We start from the raw sequence: 22,931 nt of genomic DNA, 5'->3' as shown, positions 1-22,931 counted from the left end.
CCCACGTGAAACTAAACTTTTTAAATAGATGATTTTTGTTTCTATTGACCTGGTTCTCACTCGTTCTGCGCGCCAAGTCAAATGTAAATGAGCCTCGCAATAAAAATGCACAGAGGATGGTAAAATTCACTTCACTCTGCGCTCGTTGATGCTGAGAGCATGGTTGTCAGCCCGCACGCTTGTTATTTTGATGTGGAATTACTTGATTGCTTTGTGATAATTTTCATTACTCCGAATTGCAAGTTCCCCTACCCCAGTAATAATGTTTGAGGTATTGCTTCCCTACCACACCAACAAGGCCACCCTCTGACCAAGTCCTTTGCCTCTCTTCAGAACTACCATAAGCCCCTCCATGCACTAGGAACTTTTTGCTTGACGACCATCTAGGCGTCCTTGGAATATTGATTTTTAGAAGTAACAATGTTTGTTTATTTTAACTAACTGACCTTTTTAGGGTCTCGCTTGATAGACTCTGTAGTATTCAGTAAAGGGCTTGGAGCCCGCATGTCTCTCACCATTTTTTTATTTATGTGGCACTCTTCTTTACAGTTTCCTAATTCATCAAGGCATGTCTTGCATCATTTCCGTTCCTCTCTGTAGAGCAGCGACCAAGCGTTGATTGATTCAGCTTAATCAGTGCCTGACCGCTGCTCCCCACCTGATCAAGGTACTATTTTTTCCTTTTACCTTCTAGTGCCCTGCAAACAGAAGGCTTGTGACTGGCAAAAACATGCCCAGCAGGACAACCAAAACTGTTAAGTTTTAAATTTAAATCGAACTTTCTTTTATTTTGCCAAATCGTCTTTTCCCACGTTCCACGCATGTTTTCTTTTGCTTTTGTTCGTGGGCACTCTTCTCAAAAGATGACGATTAGCTCGTTTAAAATATTGCAAATCAACAGTGTTTCTTTATTATGTGTAAATTCTGAAATTAATCTTTAACACATAATCCTGCGGTACACTTCAATCCACCCCACTCCAATCTTCCCCACTACAATCCACCCCATCCAGACCACTTCACCCACACTAATCCACCTCACTCCAGTCCAAATCACTCACCCGAATCCAATCCACTCTAACTCATCCTACTCCAATCCTCTCCACCCACCCCAAGCAAATCTGTCTCACTCCAATGTGCCCCACTATAATAAAAAACAATCTGCACCACTCCAAAACAATCTGTCCCACTTCGATCCAAAACAATCTGCCCCACTCCAATCTGCCCGACTCCACTTCAAAACAATCTCCCCTACTCCAATTCAAAACAATCTACCCCACTGCAATCTGCTGCACTCCAATCAAAAACAAACTACCACACTGCAATCCAAAACAATCTGCCATACTGCAATCGAAAACAATCTGTCCCACCCAAGGCAGTGGTGGCTGGTGCACTTTGAAAGGAGTTGGTGGGAGGGAAAAATAGTTCATCTGAAGCTAAGTGAAGAAATTGGAATAAAATAGTGCATTTTAACCCCTTCGCTGCCAGCCTTTTCCCCCTCAGGTGCCAGGCATTTTTTTGGCTATTTGGGGCAGGGCGCGCTTAGGCCCTCATAGATTTTTGTCCACATAAGCTATCCACGCCAAATTTGCGTCCTTTTTTTCCAACATCCTAGGGATTCTAGAGGTACCCAGACTTTGTGGGTTCCCCTGAAGGAGACCAAGAAATTAGCCAAAATACGGTAAACATTTTGTTTTAAAAAAGAAAAAAATGGAAAAAAGGGCTGGAGAAGAAGGCTTGTGGTTTTTGTCCCTGAAATTGGCATCAACAAAGGGTTTGCACTGCTAAAATCACCAGCTTCCCAGCTTTCAGGGACAGGCAGACTTGAATCAGAAAACCCAATTTTTCAACACAATTTTGGCATTTTACTGGGACATACCCCATTTTTACGATTTTGTGTGCTTTTAGCCTCCTTCCAGTCAGTGACAGAAATGGGTGTGAAACCAATGCTGGGTCCCAGTAACCTAAACATTTTTGAAAAGAAGACAACATTCTGAATTCAGCAATGGGTAACTTGTGTAGATCTTACAAGTGTTTCCTACAGAAAATAACAACTGAAATAAAAAAAAAATATTGAAATTGAGAAGAAAAAAACAGCCATTTTCCTCTACGTTTTACTCTGTAACTTTTTTCTGCAATGTCAGATTTTTGAAAGCAATATACCATTACGCCTGCTGGACTCTTCTGGTTGCGGGGATATATAGGGCTTGTAGGTTCATCAAGAACCCTAGGTATCCAGAGAAAATAAATGAGCTGCACCTTGCAGTGGGTTTTCATTCTATACCGGGTATACTGCAATTAATTTGCCGAAGTATATAGAGTGAAAAAAAGGTATCAAGAAAACCTTTCTATTTCCAAAATGGGCACAAGATAAGGAGTGAAGGAGCAGTGGTTATTTGCACATCTCTGAATTCTGGGGTGCCCACACTAGCATGCAAATTAAAGGGCATTTCTCAAATAGACGTCTTTTTTACACACTGTCTTATATTTGGAAGGAAAAAATGTAGATAAAGACAAGGGGCAGTAACTCTTGTTTTGCTATTCTATGTTTCCCCAAGTCTCCCGATAACATTTTTTACCTCACTTGTGTGGGTAGGCCTAGCGCCCGCGACAGGAAGTGCCCCAAAACACAACGTGGACACATCAAATTTTCCCAAAGAAAACCAAAACCTAGGTAAAAGACATTGTCATTTGCAACGCCAATAGCTCTAACTCTCACAAATGTGAGACCTTTCGCATTGCAAATGCTTGTTTTTTTGTGCAGGCAAGTGTGCGTGGAGCCTGCTTTGGTTCTTAAGACCTCAGACCTAAAGCAAAGCTTAGACAGAAACATAGCAATGTGCCCTTTGCACACAGTTAGAGATCCTACTAAATGGAGTCATATATAGGTCTGCACGGCCATTTTGCTCAATTTTGTTGTGATATAAAGTTTCGGTAGAGCTCAATGAGAGCTGGTAGTTATGGCCGAGTGGTTAAGGTGATGGGCTTGAAATCCTTTGGGGGTTCCCTGCACGGGTTTGAATCCTGCTGACTACCTCTGTTGTTTATTTTAAACCTGATTTTTAAAATAACTGTGAAGAACACATTTACCAACTTTATTTGGGAAGATAGATAATTTACTTTAAATCTTTATTTAACAGAGGTTCGATTTTATTTTGCAGAGAGAAGAGCGGGTGACCGCGTGGGGAGAACAAATGATTTGTTAAACCTTCCATTTGAAGGTGATCTAAGCAGAATGAAGCAAAACAACAGCAGCGCCAATCAGCCGATTTCTTGGAGTCCACGGTTTAGGAGTTTACTTAGAAGGAGACTGTAAAAGAGTTTTAAAATTAGGGACCTATTGGTAGAGTCACTGCTTATGCAAATTGAAGGGTCAGAAGGGAGATGCGTCATTAAGATCTGTAAAAATCCATCTCTGGCAGCGGTGGGATTTGAACCCACGCCTCCAAAGAGACTGGAGCCTTAATCCAGCGCCTTAGACCGCTCGGCCACGCTACCTGTTGCTCTCAGTGTGTCTGTGCACTTCATGAGCACCGTAACCCTGAGTCTCCTCACTTAGTGTGGAAAGTCGAGTTGATAAACCATTTCATGGACATGATTACAATGTCGGGAGGGTGATGTGGTAATTGAAGGTTATCTCTCTTACTCAGTCACTGCACAAGTCTTCTCCCACCTGCTCGGACCTAGTGCAATCACCTTAAAAGACAACACTCTCCGAGCAATGACTTCCAACCAAGGTATAAGCACCTGCTCTACATAGGCAATGTGACTCCATCATTTTCTAATGAAACAAGTGTTCATACTGGTGGGCTCATTTCTTTGGGTGGGATCTAATGAATGAGCAGTTCATTCAAAAATAACCGAGGAGTTGCACGTATTCATGACATCAGCCCTATTGCCGCAACCAGTCTCCCCAACATACTGTTTAGCTTTCCAGTGACGTCATGTCTTGTGTGGCCTATTCACATTCCGCTGTTAATATTTTTTAGCCAATAGAATTTCACAGGCTCCCGTCTTTGAGCTCACATTGAAAAGGCACAAGTCCCAAAATGCAACCGGGTGCTGTTTAAAACTCCAGCACTGGTGGGCGGTGCCCCAGGTGACATGGGGCCCACCTGGATGCTCTGACTGCCTTTCACGTGACAGTCACAGACACACACAGGACAGAGGTTCAAAAGCTATTCTGAAAGAAGTAAGGACAACAGGCCCACGTGAAACTAAACTTTTTAAATAGATGATTTTTGTTTCTATTGACCGGGTTCTCACTCGTTCTGCGCGCCAAGTCAAATGTAAATGAGCCTCGCAATAAAAATGCACAGAGGATGGTAAAATTCACTTCACTCTGCGCTCGTTGATGCTGAGAGCATGGTTGTCAGCCCGCACGCTTGTTATTTTGATGTGGAATTACTTGATTGCTTTGTGATAATTTTCATTACTCCGAATTGCAAGTTCCCCTACCCCAGTAATAATGTTTGAGGTATTGCTTCCCTACCACACCAACAAGGCCACCCTCTGACCAAGTCCTTTGCCTCTCTTCAGAACTACCATAAGCCCCTCCATGCACTAGGAACTTTTTGCTTGACGACCATCTAGGCGTCCTTGGAATATTGATATTTAGAAGTAACAATGTTTGTTTATTTTAACTAACTGACCTTTTTAGGGTCTCGCTTGATAGACTCTGTAGTATTCAGTAAAGGGCTTGGAGCCCGCATGTCTCTCACCATTTTTTTATTTATGTGGCACTCTTCTTTACAGTTTCCTAATTCATCAAGGCATGTCTTGCATCATTTCCGTTCCTCTCTGTAGAGCAGCGACCAAGCGTTGATTGATTCAGCTTAATCAGTGCCTGACCGCTGCTCCCCACCTGATCAAGGTACTATTTTTTCCTTTTACCTTCTAGTGCCCTGCAAACAGAAGGCTTGTGACTGGCAAAAACATGCCCAGCAGGACAACCAAAACTGTTAAGTTTTAAATTTAAATCGAACTTTCTTTTATTTTGCCAAATCGTCTTTTCCCACGTTCCACGCATGTTTTCTTTTGCTTTTGTTCGTGGGCACTCTTCTCAAAAGATGACGATTAGCTCGTTTAAAATATTGCAAATCAACAGTGTTTCTTTATTATGTGTAAATTCTGAAATTAATCTTTAACACATAATCCTGCGGTACACTTCAATCCACCCCACTCCAATCTTCCCCACTACAATCCACCCCATCCAGACCACTTCACCCACACTAATCCACCTCACTCCAGTCCAAATCACTCACCCGAATCCAATCCACTCTAACTCATCCTACTCCAATCCTCTCCACCCACCCCAAGCAAATCTGTCTCACTCCAATGTGCCCCACTATAATAAAAAACAATCTGCACCACTCCAAAACAATCTGTCCCACTTCGATCCAAAACAATCTGCCCCACTCCAATCTGCCCGACTCCACTTCAAAACAATCTCCCCTACTCCAATTCAAAACAATCTACCCCACTGCAATCTGCTGCACTCCAATCAAAAACAAACTACCACACTGCAATCCAAAACAATCTGCCATACTGCAATCGAAAACAATCTGTCCCACCCAAGGCAGTGGTGGCTGGTGCACTTTGAAAGGAGTTGGTGGGAGGGAAAAATAGTTCATCTGAAGCTAAGTGAAGAAATTGGAATAAAATAGTGCATTTTAACCCCTTCGCTGCCAGCCTTTTCCCCCTCAGGTGCCAGGCATTTTTTTGGCTATTTGGGGCAGGGCGCGCTTAGGCCCTCATAGATTTTTGTCCACATAAGCTATCCACGCCAAATTTGCGTCCTTTTTTTCCAACATCCTAGGGATTCTAGAGGTACCCAGACTTTGTGGGTTCCCCTGAAGGAGACCAAGAAATTAGCCAAAATACGGTAAACATTTTGTTTTAAAAAAGAAAAAAATGGAAAAAAGGGCTGGAGAAGAAGGCTTGTGGTTTTTGTCCCTGAAATTGGCATCAACAAAGGGTTTGCACTGCTAAAATCACCAGCTTCCCAGCTTTCAGGGACAGGCAGACTTGAATCAGAAAACCCAATTTTTCAACACAATTTTGGCATTTTACTGGGACATACCCCATTTTTACGATTTTGTGTGCTTTTAGCCTCCTTCCAGTCAGTGACAGAAATGGGTGTGAAACCAATGCTGGGTCCCAGTAACCTAAACATTTTTGAAAAGAAGACAACATTCTGAATTCAGCAATGGGTAACTTGTGTAGATCTTACAAGTGTTTCCTACAGAAAATAACAACTGAAATAAAAAAAAAATATTGAAATTGAGAAGAAAAAAACAGCCATTTTCCTCTACGTTTTACTCTGTAACTTTTTTCTGCAATGTCAGATTTTTGAAAGCAATATACCATTACGCCTGCTGGACTCTTCTGGTTGCGGGGATATATAGGGCTTGTAGGTTCATCAAGAACCCTAGGTATCCAGAGAAAATAAATGAGCTGCACCTTGCAGTGGGTTTTCATTCTATACCGGGTATACTGCAATTAATTTGCCGAAGTATATAGAGTGAAAAAAAGGTATCAAGAAAACCTTTCTATTTCCAAAATGGGCACAAGATAAGGAGTGAAGGAGCAGTGGTTATTTGCACATCTCTGAATTCTGGGGTGCCCACACTAGCATGCAAATTAAAGGGCATTTCTCAAATAGACGTCTTTTTTACACACTGTCTTATATTTGGAAGGAAAAAATGTAGATAAAGACAAGGGGCAGTAACTCTTGTTTTGCTATTCTATGTTTCCCCAAGTCTCCCGATAACATTTTTTACCTCACTTGTGTGGGTAGGCCTAGCGCCCGCGACAGGAAGTGCCCCAAAACACAACGTGGACACATCAAATTTTCCCAAAGAAAACCAAAACCTAGGTAAAAGACATTGTCATTTGCAACGCCAATAGCTCTAACTCTCACAAATGTGAGACCTTTCGCATTGCAAATGCTTGTTTTTTTGTGCAGGCAAGTGTGCGTGGAGCCTGCTTTGGTTCTTAAGACCTCAGACCTAAAGCAAAGCTTAGACAGAAACATAGCAATGTGCCCTTTGCACACAGTTAGAGATCCTACTAAATGGAGTCATATATAGGTCTGCACGGCCATTTTGCACAATTTTGTTGTGATATAAAGTTTCGGTAGAGCTCAATGAGAGCTGGTAGTTATGGCCGAGTGGTTAAGGTGATGGGCTTGAAATCCTTTGGGGGTTCCCTGCACGGGTTTGAATCCTGCTGACTACCTCTGTTGTTTATTTTAAACCTGATTTTTAAAATAACTGTGAAGAACACATTTACCAACTTTATTTGGGAAGATAGATAATTTACTTTAAATCTTTATTTAACAGAGGTTCGATTTTATTTTGCAGAGAGAAGAGCGGGTGACCGCGTGGGGAGAACAAATGATTTGTTAAACCTTCCATTTGAAGGTGATCTAAGCAGAATGAAGCAAAACAACAGCAGCGCCAATCAGCCGATTTCTTGGAGTCCACGGTTTAGGAGTTTACTTAGAAGGAGACTGTAAAAGAGTTTTAAAATTAGGGACCTATTGGTAGAGTCACTGCTTATGCAAATTGAAGGGTCAGAAGGGAGATGCGTCATTAAGATCTGTAAAAATCCATCTCTGGCAGCGGTGGGATTTGAACCCACGCCTCCAAAGAGACTGGAGCCTTAATCCAGCGCCTTAGACCGCTCGGCCACGCTACCTGTTGCTCTCAGTGTGTCTGTGCACTTCATGAGCACCGTAACCCTGAGTCTCCTCACTTAGTGTGGAAAGTCGAGTTGATAAACCATTTCATGGACATGATTACAATGTCGGGAGGGTGATGTGGTAATTGAAGGTTATCTCTCTTACTCAGTCACTGCACAAGTCTTCTCCCACCTGCTCGGACCTAGTGCAATCACCTTAAAAGACAACACTCTCCGAGCAATGACTTCCAACCAAGGTATAAGCACCTGCTCTACATAGGCAATGTGACTCCATCATTTTCTAATGAAACAAGTGTTCATACTGGTGGGCTCATTTCTTTGGGTGGGATCTAATGAATGAGCAGTTCATTCAAAAATAACCGAGGAGTTGCACGTATTCATGACATCAGCCCTATTGCCGCACCCAGTCTCCCCAACATACTGTTTAGCTTTCCAGTGACGTCATGTCTTGTGTGGCCTATTCACATTCCGCTGTTAATATTTTTTAGCCAATAGAATTTCACAGGCTCCCGTCTTTGAGCTCACATTGAAAAGGCACAAGTCCCAAAATGCAACCGGGTGCTGTTTAAAACTCCAACACTGGTGGGCGGTGCCCCAGGTGACATGGGGCCCACCTGGATGCTCTGACTGCCTTTCACGTGACAGTCACAGACACACACAGGACAGAGGTTCAAAAGCTATTCTGAAAGAAGTAAGGACAACAGGCCCACGTGAAACTAAACTTTTTAAATAGATGATTTTTGTTTCTATTGACCGGGTTCTCACTCGTTCTGCGCGCCAAGTCAAATGTAAATGAGCCTCGCAATAAAAATGCACAGAGGATGGTAAAATTCACTTCACTCTGCGCTCGTTGATGCTGAGAGCATGGTTGTCAGCCCGCACGCTTGTTATTTTGATGTGGAATTACTTGATTGCTTTGTGATAATTTTCATTACTCCGAATTGCAAGTTCCCCTACCCCAGTAATAATGTTTGAGGTATTGCTTCCCTACCACACCAACAAGGCCACCCTCTGACCAAGTCCTTTGCCTCTCTTCAGAACTACCATAAGCCCCTCCATGCACTAGGAACTTTTTGCTTGACGACCATCTAGGCGTCCTTGGAATATTGATATTTAGAAGTAACAATGTTTGTTTATTTTAACTAACTGACCTTTTTAGGGTCTCGCTTGATAGACTCTGTAGTATTCAGTAAAGGGCTTGGAGCCCGCATGTCTCTCACCATTTTTTTATTTATGTGGCACTCTTCTTTACAGTTTCCTAATTCATCAAGGCATGTCTTGCATCATTTCCGTTCCTCTCTGTAGAGCAGCGACCAAGCGTTGATTGATTCAGCTTAATCAGTGCCTGACCGCTGCTCCCCACCTGATCAAGGTACTATTTTTTCCTTTTACCTTCTAGTGCCCTGCAAACAGAAGGCTTGTGACTGGCAAAAACATGCCCAGCAGGACAACCAAAACTGTTAAGTTTTAAATTTAAATCGAACTTTCTTTTATTTTGCCAAATCGTCTTTTCCCACGTTCCACGCATGTTTTCTTTTGCTTTTGTTCGTGGGCACTCTTCTCAAAAGATGACGATTAGCTCGTTTAAAATATTGCAAATCAACAGTGTTTCTTTATTATGTGTAAATTCTGAAATTAATCTTTAACACATAATCCTGCGGTACACTTCAATCCACCCCACTCCAATCTTCCCCACTACAATCCACCCCATCCAGACCACTTCACCCACACTAATCCACCTCACTCCAGTCCAAATCACTCACCCGAATCCAATCCACTCTAACTCATCCTACTCCAATCCTCTCCACCCACCCCAAGCAAATCTGTCTCACTCCAATGTGCCCCACTATAATAAAAAACAATCTGCACCACTCCAAAACAATCTGTCCCACTTCGATCCAAAACAATCTGCCCCACTCCAATCTGCCCGACTCCACTTCAAAACAATCTCCCCTACTCCAATTCAAAACAATCTACCCCACTGCAATCTGCTGCACTCCAATCAAAAACAAACTACCACACTGCAATCCAAAACAATCTGCCATACTGCAATCGAAAACAATCTGTCCCACCCAAGGCAGTGGTGGCTGGTGCACTTTGAAAGGAGTTGGTGGGAGGGAAAAATAGTTCATCTGAAGCTAAGTGAAGAAATTGGAATAAAATAGTGCATTTTAACCCCTTCGCTGCCAGCCTTTTCCCCCTCAGGTGCCAGGCATTTTTTTGGCTATTTGGGGCAGGGCGCGCTTAGGCCCTCATAGATTTTTGTCCACATAAGCTATCCACGCCAAATTTGCGTCCTTTTTTTCCAACATCCTAGGGATTCTAGAGGTACCCAGACTTTGTGGGTTCCCCTGAAGGAGACCAAGAAATTAGCCAAAATACGGTAAACATTTTGTTTTAAAAAAGAAAAAAATGGAAAAAAGGGCTGGAGAAGAAGGCTTGTGGTTTTTGTCCCTGAAATTGGCATCAACAAAGGGTTTGCACTGCTAAAATCACCAGCTTCCCAGCTTTCAGGGACAGGCAGACTTGAATCAGAAAACCCAATTTTTCAACACAATTTTGGCATTTTACTGGGACATACCCCATTTTTACGATTTTGTGTGCTTTTAGCCTCCTTCCAGTCAGTGACAGAAATGGGTGTGAAACCAATGCTGGGTCCCAGTAACCTAAACATTTTTGAAAAGAAGACAACATTCTGAATTCAGCAATGGGTAACTTGTGTAGATCTTACAAGTGTTTCCTACAGAAAATAACAACTGAAATAAAAAAAAAATATTGAAATTGAGAAGAAAAAAACAGCCATTTTCCTCTACGTTTTACTCTGTAACTTTTTTCTGCAATGTCAGATTTTTGAAAGCAATATACCATTACGCCTGCTGGACTCTTCTGGTTGCGGGGATATATAGGGCTTGTAGGTTCATCAAGAACCCTAGGTATCCAGAGAAAATAAATGAGCTGCACCTTGCAGTGGGTTTTCATTCTATACCGGGTATACTGCAATTAATTTGCCGAAGTATATAGAGTGAAAAAAAGGTATCAAGAAAACCTTTCTATTTCCAAAATGGGCACAAGATAAGGAGTGAAGGAGCAGTGGTTATTTGCACATCTCTGAATTCTGGGGTGCCCACACTAGCATGCAAATTAAAGGGCATTTCTCAAATAGACGTCTTTTTTACACACTGTCTTATATTTGGAAGGAAAAAATGTAGATAAAGACAAGGGGCAGTAACTCTTGTTTTGCTATTCTATGTTTCCCCAAGTCTCCCGATAACATTTTTTACCTCACTTGTGTGGGTAGGCCTAGCGCCCGCGACAGGAAGTGCCCCAAAACACAACGTGGACACATCAAATTTTCCCAAAGAAAACCAAAACCTAGGTAAAAGACATTGTCATTTGCAACGCCAATAGCTCTAACTCTCACAAATGTGAGACCTTTCGCATTGCAAATGCTTGTTTTTTTGTGCAGGCAAGTGTGCGTGGAGCCTGCTTTGGTTCTTAAGACCTCAGACCTAAAGCAAAGCTTAGACAGAAACATAGCAATGTGCCCTTTGCACACAGTTAGAGATCCTACTAAATGGAGTCATATATAGGTCTGCACGGCCATTTTGCACAATTTTGTTGTGATATAAAGTTTCGGTAGAGCTCAATGAGAGCTGGTAGTTATGGCCGAGTGGTTAAGGTGATGGGCTTGAAATCCTTTGGGGGTTCCCTGCACGGGTTTGAATCCTGCTGACTACCTCTGTTGTTTATTTTAAACCTGATTTTTAAAATAACTGTGAAGAACACATTTACCAACTTTATTTGGGAAGATAGATAATTTACTTTAAATCTTTATTTAACAGAGGTTCGATTTTATTTTGCAGAGAGAAGAGCGGGTGACCGCGTGGGGAGAACAAATGATTTGTTAAACCTTCCATTTGAAGATGATCTAAGCAGAATGAAGCAAAACAACAGCAGCGCCAATCAGCCGATTTCTTGGAGTCCACGGTTTAGGAGTTTACTTAGAAGGAGACTGTAAAAGAGTTTTACAATTAGGGACCTATTGGTAGAGTCACTGCTTATGCAAATTGAAGGGTCAGAAGGGAGATGCGTCATTAAGATCTGTAAAAATCCATCTCTGGCAGCGGTGGGATTTGAACCCACGCCTCCAAAGAGACTGGAGCCTTAATCCAGGGCCTTAGACCGCTCGGCCACGCTATCTGTTGCTCTCAGTGTGTCTGTGCACTTCATGAGCACCGTAACCCTGAGTCTCCTCACTTAGTGTGGAAAGTCGAGTTGATAAACCATTTCATGGACATGATTACAATGTCGGGAGGGTGATGTGGTAATTGAAGGTTATCTCTCTTACTCAGTCACTGCACAAGTCTTCTCCCACCTGCTCGGACCTAGTGCAATCACCTTAAAAGACAACACTCTCCGAGCAATGACTTCCAACCAAGGTATAAGCACCTGCTCTACATAGGCAATGTGACTCCATCATTTTCTAATGAAACAAGTGTTCATACCGGTGGGCTCATTTCTTTGGGTGGGATCTAATGAATGAGCAGTTCATTCAAAAATAACTGAGGAGTTGCACGTATTCATGACATCAGCCCTATTGCCGCACCCAGTCTCCCCAACATACTGTTTAGCTTTCCAGTGACGTCATGTCTTGTGTGGCCTATTCACATTCCGCTGTTAATATTTTTTAGCCAATAGAATTTCACAGGCTCCCGTCTTTGAGCTCACATTGAAAAGGCACAAGTCCCAAAATGCAACCGGGTGCTGTTTAAAACTCCAGCACTGGTGGGCGGTGCTCCAGGTGACATGGGGTCCACCTGGATGCCCTGACTGCCTTTCACGTGACAGTCACAGACACACACAGGACAGAGGTTCAAAAGCTATTCTGAAAGAAGTAAGGACAACAGGCCCACGTGAAACTAAACTTTTTAAATAGATGATTTTTGTTTCTATTGACCTGGTTCTCACTCGTTCTGCGCGCCAAGTCAAATGTAAATGAGCCTCGCAATAAAAATGCACAGAGGATGGTAAAATTCACTTCACTCTGCGCTCGTTGATGCTGAGAGCATGGTTGTCAGCCCGCACGCTTGTTATTTTGATGTGGAATTACTTGATTGCTTTGTGATAATTTTCATTACTCCGAATTGCAAGTTCCCCTACCCCAGTAATAATGTTTGAGGTATTGCTTCCCTACCACACCAACAAGGCCACCCTCTGACCAAGTCCTTTGCCTCTCTTCAGAACTACCATAAGCCCCTCCATGCACTAGGAACTTTTTGCTTGACGACCATCTAGGCGTCCTTGGAATATTGATTTTTAGAAGTAACAATGTTTGTTTATTTTAACTAACTGACCTTTTTAGGGTCTCGCTTGATAGACTCTGTAGTATTCAGTAAAGGGCTTGGAGCCCGCATGTCTCTCACCATTTTTTTATTTATGTGGCACTCTTCTTTACAGTTTCCTAATTCATCAAGGCATGTCTTGCATCATTTCCGTTCCTCTCTGTAGAGCAGCGACCAAGCGTTGATTGATTCAGCTTAATCAGTGCCTGACCGCTGCTCCCCACCTGATCAAGGTACTATTTTTTCCTTTTACCTTCTAGTGCCCTGCAAACAGAAGGCTTGTGACTGGCAAAAACATGCCCAGCAGGACAACCAAAACTGTTAAGTTTTAAATTTAAATCGAACTTTCTTTTATTTTGCCAAATCGTCTTTTCCCACGTTCCACGCATGTTTTCTTTTGCTTTTGTTCGTGGGCACTCTTCTCAAAAGATGACGATTAGCTCGTTTAAAATATTGCAAATCAACAGTGTTTCTTTATTATGTGTAAATTCTGAAATTAATCTTTAACACATAATCCTGCGGTACACTTCAATCCATCCCACTCCAATCTTCCCCACTACAATCCACCCCATCCAGACCACTTCACCCACACTAATCCACCTCACTCCAGTCCAAATCACTCACCCGAATCCAATCCATTCTAACTCATCCTATTCCAATCCTCTCCACCCACCCCAAGCAAATCTGTCTCACTCCAATGTGCCCCACTATAATAAAAAACAATCTGCACCACTCCAAAACAATCTGTCCCACTTCGATCCAAAACAATCTGCCCCACTCCACTTCAAAACAATCTCCCCTACTCCAATTCAAAACAATCTACCCCACTGCAATCTGCTGCACTCCAATCAAAAACAAACTACCACACTGCAATCCAAAACAATCTGCCATACTGCAATCGAAAACAATCTGTCCCACCCAAGGCAGTGGTGGCTGGTGCACTTTGAAAGGAGTTGGTGGGAGGGAAAAATAGTTCATCTGAAGCTAAGTGAAGAAATTGGAATAAAATAGTGCATTTTAACCCCTTCGCTGCCAGCCTTTTCCCCCTCAGGTGCCAGGCATTTTTTTGGCTATTTGGGGCAGGGCGCGCTTAGGCCCTCATAGATTTTTGTCCACATAAGCTATCCACGCCAAATTTGCGTCCTTTTTTTCCAACATCCTAGGGATTCTAGAGGTACCCAGACTTTGTGGGTTCCCCTGAAGGAGACCAAGAAATTAGCCAAAATACGGTAAACATTTTGTTTTAAAAAAGAAAAAAATGGAAAAAAGGGCTGGAGAAGAAGGCTTGTGGTTTTTGTCCCTGAAATTGGCATCAACAAAGGGTTTGCACTGCTAAAATCACCAGCTTCCCAGCTTTCAGGGACAGGCAGACTTGAATCAGAAAACCCAATTTTTCAACACAATTTTGGCATTTTACTGGGACATACCCCATTTTTACGATTTTGTGTGCTTTTAGCCTCCTTCCAGTCAGTGACAGAAATGGGTGTGAAACCAATGCTGGGTCCCAGTAACCTAAACATTTTTGAAAAGAAGACAACATTCTGAATTCAGCAATGGGTAACTTGTGTAGATCTTACAAGTGTTTCCTACAGAAAATAACAACTGAAATAAAAAAAAAATATTGAAATTGAGAAGAAAAAAACAGCCATTTTCCTCTACGTTTTACTCTGTAACTTTTTTCTGCAATGTCAGATTTTTGAAAGCAATATACCATTACGCCTGCTGGACTCTTCTGGTTGCGGGGATATATAGGGCTTGTAGGTTCATCAAGAACCCTAGGTATCCAGAGAAAATAAATGAGCTGCACCTTGCAGTGGGTTTTCATTCTATACCGGGTATACTGCAATTAATTTGCCGAAGTATATAGAGTGAAAAAAAGGTATCAAGAAAACCTTTCTATTTCCAAAATGGGCACAAGATAAGGAGTGAAGGAGCAGTGGTTATTTGCACATCTCTGAATTCTGGGGTGCCCACACTAGCATGCGAATTAAAGGGCATTTCTCAAATAGACGTCTTTTTTACACACTGTCTTATATTTGGAAGGAAAAAATGTAGATAAAGACAAGGGGCAGTAACTCTTGTTTTGCTATTCTATGTTTCCCCAAGTCTCCCGATAACATTTTTTACCTCACTTGTGTGGGTAGGCCTAGCGCCCGCGACAGGAAGTGCCCCAAAACACAACGTGGACACATCAAATTTTCCCAAAGAAAACCAAAACCTAGGTAAAAGACATTGTCATTTGCAACGCCAATAGCTCTAACTCTCACAAATGTGAGACCTTTCGCATTGCAAATGCTTGTTTTTTTGTGCAGGCAAGTGTGCGTGGAGCCTGCTTTGGTTCTTAAGACCTCAGACCTAAAGCAAAGCTTAGACAGAAACATAGCAATGTGCCCTTTGCACACAGTTAGAGATCCTACTAAATGGAGTCATATATAGGTCTGCACGGCCATTTTGCACAATTTTGTTGTGATATAAAGTTTCGGTAGAGCTCAATGAGAGCTGGTAGTTATGGCCGAGTGGTTAAGGTGATGGACTTGAAATCCTTTGGGGGTTCCCTGCACGGGTTTGAATCCTGCTGACTACCTCTGTTGTTTATTTTAAACCTGATTTTTAAAATAACTGTGAAGAACACATTTACCAACTTTATTTGGGAAGATAGATAATTTACTTTAAATCTTTATTTAACAGAGGTTCGATTTTATTTTGCAGAGAGAAGAGCGGGTGACCGCGTGGGGAGAACAAATGATTTGTTAAACCTTCCATTTGAAGATGATCTAAGCAGAATGAAGCAAAACAACAGCAGCGCCAATCAGCCGATTTCTTGGAGTCCACGGTTTAGGAGTTTACTTAGAAGGAGACTGTAAAAGAGTTTTACAATTAGGGACCTATTGGTAGAGTCACTGCTTATGCAAATTGAAGGGTCAGAAGGGAGATGCGTCATTAAGATCTGTAAAAATCCATCTCTGGCAGCGGTGGGATTTGAACCCACGCCTCCAAAGAGACTGGAGCCTTAATCCAGGGCCTTAGACCGCTCGGCCACGCTACCTGTTGCTCTCAGTGTGTCTGTGCACTTCATGAGCACCGTAACCCTGAGTCTCCTCACTTAGTGTGGAAAGTCGAGTTGATAAACCATTTCATGGACATGATTACAATGTCGGGAGGGTGATGTGGTAATTGAAGGTTATCTCTCTTACTCAGTCACTGCACAAGTCTTCTCCCACCTGCTCGGACCTAGTGCAATCACCTTAAAAGACAACACTCTCCGAGCAATGACTTCCAACCAAGGTATAAGCACCTGCTCTACATAGGCAATGTGACTCCATCATTTTCTAATGAAACAAGTGTTCATACCGGTGGGCTCATTTCTTTGGGTGGGATCTAATGAATGAGCAGTTCATTCAAAAATAACTGAGGAGTTGCACGTATTCATGACATCAGCCCTATTGCCGCACCCAGTCTCCCCAACATACTGTTTAGCTTTCCAGTGACGTCATGTCTTGTGTGGCCTATTCACATTCCGCTGTTAATATTTTTTAGCCAATAGAATTTCACAGGCTCCCGTCTTTGAGCTCACATTGAAAAGGCACAAGTCCCAAAATGCAACCGGGTGCTGTTTAAAACTCCAGCACTGGTGGGCGGTGCTCCAGGTGACATGGGGTCCACCTGGATGCCCTGACTGCCTTTCACGTGACAGTCACAGACACACACAGGACAGAGGTTCAAAAGCTATTCTGAAAGAAGTAAGGACAACAGGCCCACGTGAAACTAAACTTTTTAAATAGATGATTTTTGTTTCTATTGACCGGGTTCTCACTCGTTCTGCGCGCCAAGTCAAATGTAAATGAGCCTCGCAATAAAAATGCACAGAGGATGGTAAAATTCACTTCACTCTGCGCTCGTTGATGCTGAGAGCATGGTTGTCAGCCCGCACGCTTGTTATTTTGATGTGGAATTACTTGATTGCTTTGTGATAATTTTCATTACTCCGAATTGCAAGTTCCCCTACCCCAGTAATAATGTTTGAGGTATTGCTTCCCTACCACACCAACAAGGCCACCCTCTGACCAAGTCCTTTGCCTCTCTTCAGAACTACCATAAGCCCCTCCATGCACTAGGAACTTTTTGCTTGACGACCATCTAGGCGTCCTTGGAATATTGATTTTTAGAAGTAACAATGTTTGTTTATTTTAACTAACTGACCTTTTTAGGGTCTCGCTTGATAGACTCTGTAGTATTCAGTAAAGGGCTTGGAGCCCGCATGTCTCTCACCATTTTTTTATTTATGTGGCACTCTTCTTTACAGTTTCCTAATTCATCAAGGCATGTCTTGCATCATTTCCGTTCCTCTCTGTAGAGCAGCGACCAAGCGTTGATTGATTCAGCTTAATCAGTGCCTGACCGCTGCTCCCCACCTGATCAAGGTACTATTTTTTCCTTTTACCTTCTAGTGCCCTGCAAACAGAAGGCTTGTGACTGGCAAAAACATGCCCAGCAGGACAACCAAAACTGTTAAGTTTTAAATTTAAATCGAACTTTCTTTTATTTTGCCAAATCGTCTTTTCCCACGTTCCACGCATGTTTTCTTTTGCTTTTGTTCGTGGGCACTCTTCTCAAAAGATGACGATTAGCTCGTTTAAAATATTGCAAATCAACAGTGTTTCTTTATTATGTGTAAATTCTGAAATTAATCTTTAACACATAATCCTGCGGTACACTTCAATCCACCCCACTCCAATCTTCCCCACTACAATCCACCCCATCCAGACCACTTCACCCACACTAATCCACCTCACTCCAGTCCAAATCACTCACCCGAATCCAATCCACTCTAACTCATCCTACTCCAATCCTCTCCACCCACCCCAAGCAAATCTGTCTCACTCCAATGTGCCCCACTATAATAAAAAACAATCTGCACCACTCCAAAACAATCTGTCCCACTTCGATCCAAAACAATCTGCCCCACTCCAATCTGCCCGACTCCACTTCAAAACAATCTCCCCTACTCCAATTCAAAACAATCTACCCCACTGCAATCTGCTGCACTCCAATCAAAAACAAACTACCACACTGCAATCCAAAACAATCTGCCATACTGCAATCGAAAACAATCTGTCCCACCCAAGGCAGTGGTGGCTGGTGCACTTTGAAAGGAGTTGGTGGGAGGGAAAAATAGTTCATCTGAAGCTAAGTGAAGAAATTGGAATAAAATAGTGCATTTTAACCCCTTCGCTGCCAGCCTTTTCCCCCTCAGGTGCCAGGCATTTTTTTGGCTATTTGGGGCAGGGCGCGCTTAGGCCCTCATAGATTTTTGTCCACATAAGCTATCCACGCCAAATTTGCGTCCTTTTTTTCCAACATCCTAGGGATTCTAGAGGTACCCAGACTTTGTGGGTTCCCCTGAAGGAGACCAAGAAATTAGCCAAAATACGGTAAACATTTTGTTTTAAAAAAGAAAAAAATGGAAAAAAGGGCTGGAGAAGAAGGCTTGTGGTTTTTGTCCCTGAAATTGGCATCAACAAAGGGTTTGCACTGCTAAAATCACCAGCTTCCCAGCTTTCAGGGACAGGCAGACTTGAATCAGAAAACCCAATTTTTCAACACAATTTTGGCATTTTACTGGGACATACCCCATTTTTACGATTTTGTGTGCTTTTAGCCTCCTTCCAGTCAGTGACAGAAATGGGTGTGAAACCAATGCTGGGTCCCAGTAACCTAAACATTTTTGAAAAGAAGACAACATTCTGAATTCAGCAATGGGTAACTTGTGTAGATCTTACAAGTGTTTCCTACAGAAAATAACAACTGAAATAAAAAAAAAATATTGAAATTGAGAAGAAAAAAACAGCCATTTTCCTCTACGTTTTACTCTGTAACTTTTTTCTGCAATGTCAGATTTTTGAAAGCAATATACCATTACGCCTGCTGGACTCTTCTGGTTGCGGGGATATATAGGGCTTGTAGGTTCATCAAGAACCCTAGGTATCCAGAGAAAATAAATGAGCTGCACCTTGCAGTGGGTTTTCATTCTATACCGGGTATACTGCAATTAATTTGCCGAAGTATATAGAGTGAAAAAAAGGTATCAAGAAAACCTTTCTATTTCCAAAATGGGCACAAGATAAGGAGTGAAGGAGCAGTGGTTATTTGCACATCTCTGAATTCTGGGGTGCCCACACTAGCATGCAAATTAAAGGGCATTTCTCAAATAGACGTCTTTTTTACACACTGTCTTATATTTGGAAGGAAAAAATGTAGATAAAGACAAGGGGCAGTAACTCTTGTTTTGCTATTCTATGTTTCCCCAAGTCTCCCGATAACATTTTTTACCTCACTTGTGTGGGTAGGCCTAGCGCCCGCGACAGGAAGTGCCCCAAAACACAACGTGGACACATCAAATTTTCCCAAAGAAAACCAAAACCTAGGTAAAAGACATTGTCATTTGCAACGCCAATAGCTCTAACTCTCACAAATGTGAGACCTTTCGCATTGCAAATGCTTGTTTTTTTGTGCAGGCAAGTGTGCGTGGAGCCTGCTTTGGTTCTTAAGACCTCAGACCTAAAGCAAAGCTTAGACAGAAACATAGCAATGTGCCCTTTGCACACAGTTAGAGATCCTACTAAATGGAGTCATATATAGGTCTGCACGGCCATTTTGCTCAATTTTGTTGTGATATAAAGTTTCGGTAGAGCTCAATGAGAGCTGGTAGTTATGGCCGAGTGGTTAAGGTGATGGGCTTGAAATCCTTTGGGGGTTCCCTGCACGGGTTTGAATCCTGCTGACTACCTCTGTTGTTTATTTTAAACCTGATTTTTAAAATAACTGTGAAGAACACATTTACCAACTTTATTTGGGAAGATAGATAATTTACTTTAAATCTTTATTTAACAGAGGTTCGATTTTATTTTGCAGAGAGAAGAGCGGGTGACCGCGTGGGGAGAACAAATGATTTGTTAAACCTTCCATTTGAAGGTGATCTAAGCAGAATGAAGCAAAACAACAGCAGCGCCAATCAGCCGATTTCTTGGAGTCCACGGTTTAGGAGTTTACTTAGAAGGAGACTGTAAAAGAGTTTTAAAATTAGGGACCTATTGGTAGAGTCACTGCTTATGCAAATTGAAGGGTCAGAAGGGAGATGCGTCATTAAGATCTGTAAAAATCCATCTCTGGCAGCGGTGGGATTTGAACCCACGCCTCCAAAGAGACTGGAGCCTTAATCCAGCGCCTTAGACCGCTCGGCCACGCTACCTGTTGCTCTCAGTGTGTCTGTGCACTTCATGAGCACCGTAACCCTGAGTCTCCTCACTTAGTGTGGAAAGTCGAGTTGATAAACCATTTCATGGACATGATTACAATGTCGGGAGGGTGATGTGGTAATTGAAGGTTATCTCTCTTACTCAGTCACTGCACAAGTCTTCTCCCACCTGCTCGGACCTAGTGCAATCACCTTAAAAGACAACACTCTCCGAGCAATGACTTCCAACCAAGGTATAAGCACCTGCTCTACATAGGCAATGTGACTCCATCATTTTCTAATGAAACAAGTGTTCATACTGGTGGGCTCATTTCTTTGGGTGGGATCTAATGAATGAGCAGTTCATTCAAAAATAACCGAGGAGTTGCACGTATTCATGACATCAGCCCTATTGCCGCAACCAGTCTCCCCAACATACTGTTTAGCTTTCCAGTGACGTCATGTCTTGTGTGGCCTATTCACATTCCGCTGTTAATATTTTTTAGCCAATAGAATTTCACAGGCTCCCGTCTTTGAGCTCACATTGAAAAGGCACAAGTCCCAAAATGCAACCGGGTGCTGTTTAAAACTCCAGCACTGGTGGGCGGTGCCCCAGGTGACATGGGGCCCACCTGGATGCTCTGACTGCCTTTCACGTGACAGTCACAGACACACACAGGACAGAGGTTCAAAAGCTATTCTGAAAGAAGTAAGGACAACAGGCCCACGTGAAACTAAACTTTTTAAATAGATGATTTTTGTTTCTATTGACCGGGTTCTCACTCGTTCTGCGCGCCAAGTCAAATGTAAATGAGCCTCGCAATAAAAATGCACAGAGGATGGTAAAATTCACTTCACTCTGCGCTCGTTGATGCTGAGAGCATGGTTGTCAGCCCGCACGCTTGTTATTTTGATGTGGAATTACTTGATTGCTTTGTGATAATTTTCATTACTCCGAATTGCAAGTTCCCCTACCCCAGTAATAATGTTTGAGGTATTGCTTCCCTACCACACCAACAAGGCCACCCTCTGACCAAGTCCTTTGCCTCTCTTCAGAACTACCATAAGCCCCTCCATGCACTAGGAACTTTTTGCTTGACGACCATCTAGGCGTCCTTGGAATATTGATATTTAGAAGTAACAATGTTTGTTTATTTTAACTAACTGACCTTTTTAGGGTCTCGCTTGATAGACTCTGTAGTATTCAGTAAAGGGCTTGGAGCCCGCATGTCTCTCACCATTTTTTTATTTATGTGGCACTCTTCTTTACAGTTTCCTAATTCATCAAGGCATGTCTTGCATCATTTCCGTTCCTCTCTGTAGAGCAGCGACCAAGCGTTGATTGATTCAGCTTAATCAGTGCCTGACCGCTGCTCCCCACCTGATCAAGGTACTATTTTTTCCTTTTACCTTCTAGTGCCCTGCAAACAGAAGGCTTGTGACTGGCAAAAACATGCCCAGCAGGACAACCAAAACTGTTAAGTTTTAAATTTAAATCGAACTTTCTTTTATTTTGCCAAATCGTCTTTTCCCACGTTCCACGCATGTTTTCTTTTGCTTTTGTTCGTGGGCACTCTTCTCAAAAGATGACGATTAGCTCGTTTAAAATATTGCAAATCAACAGTGTTTCTTTATTATGTGTAAATTCTGAAATTAATCTTTAACACATAATCCTGCGGTACACTTCAATCCACCCCACTCCAATCTTCCCCACTACAATCCACCCCATCCAGACCACTTCACCCACACTAATCCACCTCACTCCAGTCCAAATCACTCACCCGAATCCAATCCACTCTAACTCATCCTACTCCAATCCTCTCCACCCACCCCAAGCAAATCTGTCTCACTCCAATGTGCCCCACTATAATAAAAAACAATCTGCACCACTCCAAAACAATCTGTCCCACTTCGATCCAAAACAATCTGCCCCACTCCAATCTGCCCGACTCCACTTCAAAACAATCTCCCCTACTCCAATTCAAAACAATCTACCCCACTGCAATCTGCTGCACTCCAATCAAAAACAAACTACCACACTGCAATCCAAAACAATCTGCCATACTGCAATCGAAAACAATCTGTCCCACCCAAGGCAGTGGTGGCTGGTGCACTTTGAAAGGAGTTGGTGGGAGGGAAAAATAGTTCATCTGAAGCTAAGTGAAGAAATTGGAATAAAATAGTGCATTTTAACCCCTTCGCTGCCAGCCTTTTCCCCCTCAGGTGCCAGGCATTTTTTTGGCTATTTGGGGCAGGGCGCGCTTAGGCCCTCATAGATTTTTGTCCACATAAGCTATCCACGCCAAATTTGCGTCCTTTTTTTCCAACATCCTAGGGATTCTAGAGGTACCCAGACTTTGTGGGTTCCCCTGAAGGAGACCAAGAAATTAGCCAAAATACGGTAAACATTTTGTTTTAAAAAAGAAAAAAATGGAAAAAAGGGCTGGAGAAGAAGGCTTGTGGTTTTTGTCCCTGAAATTGGCATCAACAAAGGGTTTGCACTGCTAAAATCACCAGCTTCCCAGCTTTCAGGGACAGGCAGACTTGAATCAGAAAACCCAATTTTTCAACACAATTTTGGCATTTTACTGGGACATACCCCATTTTTACGATTTTGTGTGCTTTTAGCCTCCTTCCAGTCAGTGACAGAAATG

General features: G+C 42.5%; 6 non-coding genes across 6 annotated transcripts; 1 reads left to right on the top strand and 5 right to left on the bottom strand.

Moving 5' to 3' along the window:
• Positions 1-3,413: 3,413 nt before the first annotated feature.
• On the bottom strand, positions 3,414-3,495 carry TRNAL-AAG (transfer RNA leucine (anticodon AAG)). Its single transcript has one exon. It is a non-coding gene; the product is annotated as a tRNA-Leu (tRNA).
• Positions 3,496-7,616: 4,121 nt separating this feature from the next.
• TRNAL-AAG (transfer RNA leucine (anticodon AAG)) lies at positions 7,617-7,698 on the bottom strand. The gene has a single exon. It is a non-coding gene; the product is annotated as a tRNA-Leu (tRNA).
• Positions 7,699-11,819: 4,121 nt separating this feature from the next.
• Positions 11,820-11,901, bottom strand: TRNAL-AAG (transfer RNA leucine (anticodon AAG)). The gene has a single exon. It is a non-coding gene; the product is annotated as a tRNA-Leu (tRNA).
• A 3,644-nt stretch (positions 11,902-15,545) lies between these two features.
• On the top strand, positions 15,546-15,627 carry TRNAS-UGA (transfer RNA serine (anticodon UGA)). The gene has a single exon. It is a non-coding gene; the product is annotated as a tRNA-Ser (tRNA).
• A 380-nt stretch (positions 15,628-16,007) lies between these two features.
• On the bottom strand, positions 16,008-16,089 carry TRNAL-AAG (transfer RNA leucine (anticodon AAG)). The gene has a single exon. It is a non-coding gene; the product is annotated as a tRNA-Leu (tRNA).
• A 4,121-nt stretch (positions 16,090-20,210) lies between these two features.
• On the bottom strand, positions 20,211-20,292 carry TRNAL-AAG (transfer RNA leucine (anticodon AAG)). The gene has a single exon. It is a non-coding gene; the product is annotated as a tRNA-Leu (tRNA).
• Positions 20,293-22,931: the final 2,639 nt, after the last annotated feature.

This window comes from Pleurodeles waltl, chromosome 12, assembly GCF_031143425.1.
Source record: "Pleurodeles waltl isolate 20211129_DDA chromosome 12, aPleWal1.hap1.20221129, whole genome shotgun sequence".
Lineage (NCBI taxonomy): Eukaryota > Metazoa > Chordata > Amphibia > Caudata > Salamandridae > Pleurodeles > Pleurodeles waltl.
This window is presented reverse-complemented; position numbering and strand designations above follow the sequence as displayed.